This window comes from Ailuropoda melanoleuca, chromosome 17, assembly GCF_002007445.2.
Source record: "Ailuropoda melanoleuca isolate Jingjing chromosome 17, ASM200744v2, whole genome shotgun sequence".
In the NCBI taxonomy this organism is placed as follows: Eukaryota; Metazoa; Chordata; class Mammalia; order Carnivora; family Ursidae; genus Ailuropoda; species Ailuropoda melanoleuca.
Window position 1 is genome coordinate 38271740 of NC_048234.1, and position 10826 is coordinate 38282565.

General features: G+C 45.7%; 1 long non-coding RNA gene across 2 annotated transcripts in view; it reads left to right on the plus strand.

The window, feature by feature from the left end:
* The window catches only part of LOC117796964, a 14228-nt gene extending 3659 nt beyond the window's left edge, over window positions 1-10569 (plus strand). Inside the window, exons 2-3 of one of the 2 annotated variants that reach the window (XR_004621763.1) lie at window positions 7954-8167; window positions 10274-10569. This is a non-coding gene — a long non-coding RNA (uncharacterized LOC117796964). The remainder of the gene's footprint in view (window positions 1-7953; window positions 8168-10273) is intronic. The other variant, XR_004621762.1, reaches the window with a different exon arrangement.
* Window positions 10570-10826: the final 257 nt, after the last annotated feature.

Below are 10826 nucleotides of genomic sequence, written 5' to 3' on the forward strand. Positions count from 1 at the left end.
CAGAGCCTCTAGTTTTGACTGCATTTGGCTCATAGAATTTTTAATTTCTGCCAGATTTGCTCTCATCTGCCCTTAGGGATTCTATATTCTCAGTAACATTTTCGTTAATACTTTTTTCAAGTCTACTCATCATCTTGACCATTTTGTTCTGAATTCCATTTCTGATAATTTGAATACATCCATATCTATTATTTCTGTGGCAGAGGTGACAGACTCATTATCTTTTCTTTCCTGGGGGGACTTCTCCTTCTTGTCATTCTGATGAGGAGAGATTGCGGGGTTGTCCAGAGCCCAAGTTATTGACTGGGACCCAGGCCGTGCGCCCTTGTTTTATAGAGATCTTAGGGATGTGGGCTTCTTCTTTAAAGATTTTATTTATTTATTTGAGAGAGACAGTCATCAAGAAAGGGAACCCAAGCAGGGGAGTGAGAGAGGAAGAAGCAGGCTCCCAGCAGAGAAGCCCAATGAAGGACTCCTTTCTGGAACGCTGTGATCACACCCTAAACCGAAGACAGGCACTTAATGACTGCACCACCCAGGCGCCCCGGGTTGTGGGCTTCTTGACTTTTCAGCCTGCCTTCTGGGGGAGGGGCCTGCCGCGCCGGTACTCAGGCAACCCTGTTTGGGTAGAGTCTCCGTGTCCCCTGCGAGGGGAGATGGGGCTGGGCACCCTGTGAGCTGGTATTTCCAGGCTTTTGTTCTCTGGCGGCTTTCCCTGGCGGTTTGTTATGCCTCTTTGGAGAGTCAGAGTTGCAGTGGCCGAATCTCAGCCTCTGTCTCAGAACAGAGGGATCGCGGACCGTTCTCCACTGATGTTCTGGCCACCTTAACTCTGTTTCTGTTGGTGCTGCTCAACCCTGCAGTGTCCCGGGATGTGCACCCCACACCCGGCATCCCAGCCCTCACTTCCAGGGCCGGCGCGTCCCTGTCCTTTGTGTTTCTAACCCCGCCAGCCGCCAGCCACCCCGTGTGCGCTCCCGTAGCTCCCGGTCTCAGTCTGCTGTCTCTCGGGTGCCGTCTGCAAGTCCGCCCACTCCCCTGTGCAGGTGGCCCGCCAGCCGCCCTGTGCGCGCTCCCGGAGCTCCCGGTCTCAGTCTGGATCCAGTGAGCACACCGGAGTTCCGGAGTTCCGTGAGATGCTTGGTGGCGCGCGCCCCAGCTCCCGGTCTCAGTCTGCTGTCTCAAGGGTGCGGGTCCGTGGGTCCACCTGCTCCCCTGTGCAGGTGGCTACCGCTTCCTAGCGCCCGGACATGGCGGCTCCCTCCCCCTTCCGTTTATCTTCCGATATCTGTGTGCCGTTTCATGGCTCCCCGCTTCGTACCTCAATACTCATCACTGGAGATGTTCATTTGTAGAGATCCAGATGTATCTTCCTGCGTCTCAGGCTGATTCTGTGGATGTTCAGGCTGGTGTGGTACCTATCCAGCTCAACTCAGGGGACCAGCTGAAAAAGGGGTCCCCTACTCCTCCGCCATCTTCCGTAACCTCCCCCGCCCATCACTCTGATAATTTTATTTTTAATTTCTGAGGATCCTCCATGCTGTTTGCCGTAGTTAAATTCATGATTCTTTTTTTTTTAAAGTAGCCTCCACACCCAGTGTAGAGCCCATAATGGGACTTGAACTCATGACCCTGAGATCCAGAGCTGAGTGAATAGCAAGAGTCAGACACTTAACTGACTGAGCCACCCAGGTGCCCCCAGCCTATGATTCCTTATTTTAATCTAAATTAAATTAGCCAACATAAAATACATACTTAGTTTCAGATGTAGTGTTCAATAATTCATCAGTTGCCTATAACACCCAGTGCTCATTACATCACGTGCCCTCCTTAATGCCCCTCACCCAGTTATCCCATCCCCCACCCACCTCCCCTCTGACACCCCTCAATTTGTTTCCTACAGTTAAGAGTCTCTCATGGCTTGTCTCCCTCTCTGATGACTTCCCACTCAGTTTTCCCTCCCTTCCCATAGGATTCTCTGTGCTGTTTCTTATATTCCACATATGAGTGAAACCATATGATAATTGTCTTTCTCTGATTGATTTCTTTCACTCAGCATGACACCCTCCTAGTTCCATCCACATCGATGCAAATGGCAGTGTTCATCCTTTCTGATGGCTGAGTAATATTCCATCATACATATGAACCACATCTTCTTTATCCATTCATCTGTCAATGAACATCTCGGCTCTTTCCACAGTTTGACTACTGTGGACATTGCTGCTATGAACATTGGGGTGCAGGTGTCCCTTCGGATCACTACGTTTCTATCTTTGGGGTAAATACCGAGTAGTGCAATTGCCCAGCTCATGATTCTTCAACACTTTATGAAACAGGTCCACACGTCTAGGTGTTAGGGCAGCTGTTTGAATCAATACATCTTTGCTGAGGTGGAAGCAGTCCTTTTCAAGTTTCATGAAATTCCTTATGATGAAATTTGGCATTTTTAAAAAAATATTTATTTGTTTATTTGTTTGTTTGTTTTAGAGAGAGAAAGAGTGCATGAGCTGGGGGGAGGAGCAGAGGGAGAGGGAGAGAAAGAATCTCAAGCAGGCTCCCCGCTGAGCATGGAGTCCCATGGGGGGCTCGATCCCAGGACCCTGAGATCATGACCTGAGCCGACACCAATAGTCGCTCAACTGACTGAGCTATGTTGTTCCCCCAAAATTTGACATTGTAAAGATTCAGCTCTGTGTGTGTGTGTGTGTGTGCGCGCGTGCATACATACTAGATTTGCATTCTTTTTAAAGTTCTCTTAGATTTCGTCAAGGCTTCTCACTCAAAATATTTAATCAATCACAGGCCCTAAAAATTCAACTGGGCAGATTTTGACTAACCGATGTGCAAGGGGCTGTGGTGCTTGGTTGCCATAGACATCCATGTTTTGTCTATTCAACATCCTTTCCCATCGCTTCTCGGTCTTTTGGCTAAGATCAAGTGTACCATCCTTCCCCTCACTTGCTGGTAGCACCCTGTTTTCATACAGGACTCTCCCCCCATCTCCAAGGGATACAGCCTTGGTAGACTGTCAATCAAAGCAATGTCCTCTCCAGCTCAAGAGATAAACCTTATATAAGTTTCCTATTTGCTACCCTAACAAATCATTCAACTTAAGCCAACATAAATTTAACACTTTACAGCTCTGTAGGTCAAAACTTTTACCAAGGTGTCAGCAAGGCTGCATTCCTTTCTGGAGGCTATAGAGAAGATTCTTTTCTTGCCTTTTCCAGCTCCTAAAGTCTCCCAGCATTCCTGGGCTTGTGACCCCCTGCCTCCATCTTCAAAACCAGCAATCTCATAATTAATAGCATCTAATCCTGCTTCCATAGTCACATCTCTCAGCTCCAGTGGGGAAAACTCACTTCTGAGGATCCTCGTGATTACACTGGTCTCACCCAAATAATGCAAGAGAATCTTTCCACCTCAAGGGGGTGTAAAGTCCCTTTTGCAATGAAAGGTCACATTAAGACTCCAGGGATGAAGACACGGACATCTGAGGGAAGGGGGTCTTATTCTGCCTACACAGATCCCTAAACTCAGCTGGTCTATTATACTCTGTTCCTGGAAAGAACAAAGTGATGACCCGAGGACTGAAAAATATTGATATGCCCTCATCTCAATGACAGCACCCATCTTTCTCGGCACATAGCTCTGTAGGGCTGGTTTCTATGCTTCCCAAAGCTGACTTTTCAGTTTACCCATTAATTGCCCATAGGCTAGAATTTGCTGGAACTAAATGTAAAACACAGAACAACATCAGTGTAGTATCAATTAGAGTTCTTGGTTGCAAACAACAGGAATAGTCTCTATCAATCTTAAGGAAAAGGGAAATTAGTTGGATAAATGTCCGTGTCTCACAGAATCAATGGTGAGAACCAGTGAAATCATATTGATTGATTTCCAATCAATTTGGAAAACCTGATGCTGCAGAAGGCTAGGCGGCAGAAATCGCTGCAAAAGTGACACAGCAGAAAGAGTGTGTAGTCTATCTGCCACACTCCTGCATCTTTAAGAAATAGGACCCCCCCCCAACTTGGGGCACCTGGGTGGCTCAGTTGGTTAAGCGACTTCTCACTCTCTCAAATGGATAAATAAAATCTTAAAAAAGTAAAAAAAAAAAAAAAGAAGAAGAAAGAAAGAAATAGGACCCCTATGTCTTTGTAACACTCACTCAAGATACATAGTGTCTGGAGGGGCTTCTAGTTGGAGGAATTTGATTCTGAGCCCATCCCCCCAGGCTAACAGGGACAACTCATCTGATTTCCTTCTTTCTTTCTTTCTTTTTTTTTTTTTTGTTTAAGATTTTTATTTATTTATTTGACAGAGAGAGAAACAGCCAGCAGGAGAGGGAACACAAGCAGGGGGAGTGGGAGAGGAAGAAGCAGGCTCCCAGTGGAGGAGCCTGATGTGGGGCTCGATCCCAGATCGCTGGGATCACGCCCTGAGCTAAAGTCAGCCGCTTAATGACTGAGCCACCCAGGTTCCCCAACTCATCTGATTCCTGCAGCAGGATGGGGCCAGTAATTCTCATCAAGGCTACACACCATGGGACATTTTCCCCAAGAAAGGAGATTGAGATGCCTATAAAAAGAGGAGATAGAATGCTGCCAAGCAAAAAACTAGCAAATGTCCCCCACAAATATCCAAAAAAATTCCAAGGGCAAGGGGGAGGCAGAAATCATATTCATATAAGAAAATCAGGAGAGATTATATAGCAAGTGGACGTAGAACAGGGGCTATCCTATAGAAACAGAATTAAGCCACATATATAATTTTATTATTTTTTTTTATTTAAGTAATCTCTACACCCAGTGTGGGGTTCAAACTCATGACCCCAAGATCAAAAGTTGCATGCCCTTCCGACTGAACCAGTAAGGCACCCCATAACATATATTTTTTTAAATTTTCTAGTAGCTGCATTAAAAAAGTAAGAAGAAAAAAAGTGAAAATAATTTTAAAGTATTTTATCTAACCCACTATATCCAATGTATTATCATTTAAACACATAATTCATAAAATGTTAATGAGACATTTACAGGTAATTAAGTATTTAATGGAAAAATTTACACTGCTCCAATTTTTTTAAATTTAAATTATATTAAAAATCCAGTTCTTGGGGCACCTGGTGACTCAGTCGGTTAAGCGGCCAACTCTTGGTTTCTGTTCAGGTCATAATCTCAGGGTCGTGAGATCGAGCTGTACATGGAGCTCATGGTCAGCATGGAGTCTGCTTGAGATTCTCTCCCTCTGCCCCTTCCCCCATTCATGCACGCTCTCTCTCTCTTCCTCTCTAAAATAAATAAAATCTTAAAAAATAAAATTCAGTTCTTCCTTGGCACCAGCCACACCTCAGGTGTTCAATAGCCACATGTGGTTCCCATATTGGCCAGCCCAGATCTAGAAGGATGGTGTATCAGTGCAGGTCCAATCGGGAGAGAGAAAACACAGTAATTTGAACAGGCAACGTTTGATATAAAAAATCATTAATTATAGCAGGGTATTGGACTAGTGAGGGTTTGGCTGCTAAGATGCAAAGAGAACTCTAAAAAATGTAGGAATGGCAGGTATATGGGGCAGCCAGTACCCCTTAGAGCTGAGACAGATCATCCAAGTAAGAGCTCCCCATCTACCCACCTACCTGAGAGGAAGGAGACCAAGATCTCACTGGAGAAGGCATGGCTATGATTCCCCGAATGGCAGAGAAATTGCTGTGGTGCGAGTAGAACTTGGTGGAAATCCGTCCTCTAGAACTTTCCAGAAATCACCTTCTGCTGTTGGGTGCCACTGGCTGCCCTGCACTGCAGAAACTCGATGCTAAGGAAGCCGTGTGTACTGCGGGAAACAGAAGCGCTGATATTTTTATAAAGACAGAAACATGAGGGAGAAATACTCCAGCATAATGACGGACATAGAAGGAGAAAAACATGACACAACAAGGGGACTATTTGGGATCGGGAAACCATTGTAGATGGGAGGGTAAGATAGAAGTGCAGCCCTGTTGCCAAGGGTTCGTGAGTCAATCTCAGACCAAACAAAATTCCATACAGCATCCTAATCTTCCCCAAATACCAGTCAGGTCACATCACCCCTCTCTCCCAAAACTTTTAGTGGTTTTTTCCTTGCCAATGTGGAATCTTAGCTTGCCATTCTAGGCTATCTGTCCAAGTTTCCCCAAACGATGTCAGGCCACTACTCTATGCTCCCAGAGCCCGGCTTTGCTCTGCTATTCTGCCTAAAAGCTCCCCTTTCTCGCAATTCAGCTCAAAAGCCCCAGTCATCAAAGCCAACCCTAGCACCCACCACATTCTGCCCTACAAAGTGAGGAGTGCAAAGTTCCGAAAGGAAGGGGGAGCTCAGTATCCTCCCCACTTGCATGCATAAACAGTTCAGACTGGAGCTCCTGTGGCTGGCACAGAGCCCAACACAGTGGCAATGCTCTCCAAATACTAAATATCTGTAATCACTGGAAGGGAATAGACTAGACACAGACAGTCCTTGTCGCAGACATCTTACTATGTTTGCTTTCCAGAATGCCTCTTTCCCTTCTTCAGTTACCGGCATCACCATGTTTTATCAAGTCATCATCCCTCATTGACTTTTCAATCCTCAATGTCTGTTGCGAGCTGAATGGTGACCCCCAAAAAGGTATTCCCATGTCCTAATCCCGGAACCTGTGAACATTACCCTTATAGGGCAAAAGATGTGATTAAACTAAAGATCTTGGCGCTTATCCTGGATGATCCAGGTGGGTGGGAAACACATCATAAGTGTCCTTGTAAGAGAAAGGCAGAGAGGGTTTTAGACGGGGGGGAAGAAGCCATGTGCCCACAGAAGCAGAGCCCAGAGTGATGGGGCCACAAGCCAAGGAAGGCCCGGAGAAAGGCCAGCAATCACCAAAAGATGGAAGGGGCAAGAAAGAGATCATCTCCCAGAGCCTTTGCAGAGAGCCCAGCCCTACCCCGCCACATGAGAGGATAAAAACTCTGCGGCCCTAAGGCACCCAGTTCTGGTTATTCCTTGCGGCAGCCGCGGGAGACTAATACAATCCTGGAGTCCATAGTGATTGGGTCACAGGTAGGCACGGGACCCAGGGCTCGCAACGAGACTCCATATGGCACATTCTCTGCAGCCACTGGGAAACAGAAGCTCTTTTTTTCCACGAAGGCAGCCCATCCTGGGAGAATGTAACCTGGAGCTGCTTGGGGTCACAATGTGGAGACATCAGCGTGAGAGCCTGAGAAAGACAGACAAACACCTAGTGTTGATGATGTCATTTGATCTTCCGGATCCAGCTGTATCTGAAACCAGTTTTATCCTGGATTTTCAGTGATATTAGCCAATTAATTTCCCAATTTACTCAAGCCAGTTGGCACTGGATTTTTGTCATAAGCAGCCCGAAGGATTCTTAATCACAGTCCTTTTGTTATTGGTATAGGGCCGTCAGTCACATGTGAACTTCAGACAAACAACAAATAAGTTTTTAGTCTAAGTATGTTCCCAATATTGCATGGGTCAGATACTANAAAAAAAAAAAAAAAAAAAAAAAAAAAAAAAAAATTGTTATTTATCTGAAATTCAAATTCAACTGGGCACCCTGGTCTTTCGGTTTTGTCCTTTGCTAAGGCAATCCTATGTTGGAAGAAGTTTTTTTATGGATCACCTGAAACCTTTGAAAAGCCAGGTTGTTACAGTACAAAAGATGGTAAGAATAATCCTTCTAAAGTAGGTGCTTCTAATTTCAGACACTCAAATAACTAACTGGGGCTTTAAAACAGTGTGGTTATACCCTCACAGTGTTGTAAACCTTAATGTGTTCTGAGGTTGAGAAAGAAATACTGTTAGATTTTAAAGGCCTCCTACCAGGGAGCAAAGCAGTAAAAAAAGGTGCCTTTCTGTGTTGTGAGACTTAAAACTGCCTTTAAAACTGACGCATTTATTGGGCTTCATTCACAGTTGTCTCTGGTTGGTGTGACATGTGCGTGAAGAAACGGTCCAGCAGCAAAGGGTTATGAAGGAACCAGCTGGAGAGGCATGTGAGAGGGTCGTGGGATGCCTGTCAGCTTCCATGAGCAGATGGAGAAAAAGGACCAAGCTGAGGGTCTCCTGAATCTGGACACCAACTGATGACATGAGGTTCTGTACATACACCATCATACCCCGGCCCGGGGTGAGTGGGGGTGCTGTGGCTCTGTTTTGTGCTAAAATGAAGTTGTTCTAGAAAAGGCGTTCGTCTGCTCTACTGACGTTTGCATCTCTTTTGTTCTCAAAATATGCTTCCTCAGAAGAGGCTTCTAGTGTGGGTTGTGCTTTGACCTTGACACTTAGGACTGCAGAATGACAGGTTTGCAGTTTAACTTGGCAGCGATATTAAGAATACTTAAACGCTTAGAAACTGAAGTTCCCTGGCTCACGACTTTTCCACTAGAGCTGATTTTCCAGTGATGTTGGAAAAAAGAGGCTCTTTCTTGAAAACAGTTTGCAATGTCAATTTTATTTCGGTAGCCTCTGTCCTTTGTTTTGCTGTGTGTTCTTTTTCATACAAGGATGTACTTAAGCGCTGTGGGGTACAGCACACACATCTGGCTCCCTCTCCTAGTTTATGTTCCCACTGACTTATTCTCTTGCCAAGTCTGGCAAGTTCCCTACACCCAGCAAGATCGTCCAACAACCCGAGTGAAGAACCACCGTGTCCGCCTAGAGTGACACAGTGAGGTCACACCCTTGTGGGTACTGGGTGGGTCATGCCCGGTGTTAGTCATGAGAATGGACTTTTTTTTTAAGATTTTATTTTTTTTATTTTTAAAGATTTATTTATTTGAGAGAGAGAGAGAATGTGCATGCTCTCATGTACGAGTGGGGGGAGGGGGAGAAGGAGAGAGAGAATTTTAAGCAGAGTCCACACCCAGCATGGAGCCTGACTCAGGGCTAGATCTCACGACCCTGAGATCATGACCTGAGCCAAAATCATGAGTCGGACACTCAACCAACTGAGCCACCCAGGTGCCCCACAAGATTTTCTTATTTTTAAATAATCACTACACCCACGTGGGGCTTGAACTCACAAACCTGAGATCAGGAGTTGCGTGCTTTACCAACTCTGCCAGCCGGGTACCTGGAGAAAGAACTAAAGGGAGGAGGCAGAGGGTCAGCCTCCTGAGTCTGGAGCAGCGATTCTCAGCTGAGGGTATGGTGACCCCAGCGAGCATTTGGAAATGCCAGGAGACTTCTTTTAAACTGAAACATATTTCAGTATAAGTTAACATTGTATAACATTGTATAAGTTAAGAGTGTACAGCATGTTAATTCGATTCATTTATATATTGTAATATGATTGCCACTTAGCAATAATCAGCACTCTACCAGGTTACATGATTATCTTTTCTTTTTAGTGGTTGGGATAATTCATTCTACTCTCTTGGCAAGTTTGAGAAATATAGTACAATATTGTTGTCTATAAGAGACTTCTATTTTTTAACAATGACTCATAGGGGTGGGGAAGCGGTCTACTGTTGACCTTTTTTTTTTTTTAAAGATTTTATTTATTTATTTGACAGAGAGACAGAGACAGCCAGCGAGAGAGGGAACACAAGCAGGGGGAGTGGGAGAGAAAGAAGCAGGCTCCCAGCAGAAGAGCCTGATGTGGGGCTCGATCCCAGAACACAGGGATCACGCCCTGAGCCAAAGGCAGACGCTCAACGACTGCGCCACCCAGGTGCCCCTACTGTTGACCTTTATTTAAGCATTCTATAAAACAAAAAATGCTCCTGCCCCCAATGCCAATAGTGGCCCCCCAGCCCCCTCTGCAATTGACAAACACTGGTCTCAACAAAGAAATCTAATGATCCAGGGGGAAATACAAGGATATTCACCAGGCGGAAAGGCCTGGAAAGATCTTTTTCTCTGTAGGGTTCCACTCTATGGGACAAGAACCTCAAACCCAGAAAGGAAGCTTTGCTTTGCACATCACTTTAGGATGAGGGCCAGCTGCCAGGGACAAGAAACCTACATGATAGGGGCGCCTGGGTGGCACAGCGGTTAAGCATCTGCCTTCGGCTCAGGGCGTGATCCCGGCGTTCTGGGATCCGAGCCCCACATCAGGCTCCTCCGTTATGAGCCTGCTTCTTCCTCTCCCACTCCCCCTGCTTGTGTTCCCTCTCTCGCTGGCTGTCTCTATCTCTGTCGAATAAATAAATAAAANAAAAATTTAAAAAAAAAAAAAAAAAGAAACCTACATGATAGTGGCTTAAACTCACAAAGTTCTGATCTCTCACAGCAGAAGTCTTCGAGTGGACAGTCTTGGGCTGAAGTGGCAGGTCTCAGCAGAGATTCGAGCTCCTTTGCTCCCAGATGTGACCCTCCCGCTGAAGCTTTCACTTCCACATTCCACCCAGATGACAGGAGAAGAAGAAGAGCTTGCTCCTCGCTTTAAGGACATCTCTTAGAAGTTGCATATGAGGGGCGCCTGGGTGGCACAGCGGTTAAGCGTCTGCCTTCAGCTCAGGGCGTGATCCCGGCGTAATGGGATCGAGCCCCACATCAGGCTCCTCCGCTATGAGCCTGCGTCTTCCTCTCCCGCTCTCCCTGCTTGTGTTCCCTCTCTCGCTGGCTGTCTCTATCTCTGTCAAATAAATAAATAAAATCTTAAAAAAAAAAAAAAAAAAAAAAAAAAAAAAAAAAAAAAAAAGAAGTTGCATATGACATTTATGATTCCATTCCTTTGCCAGAACTCAGGCACACGTCCACACCCAACTGGCAGGTAGCTGGGAAACAGGCTCATACTCTGGGTTGCCATGTGCCCAGCTGAAAACCGTTGGTCCCGTTCCTAA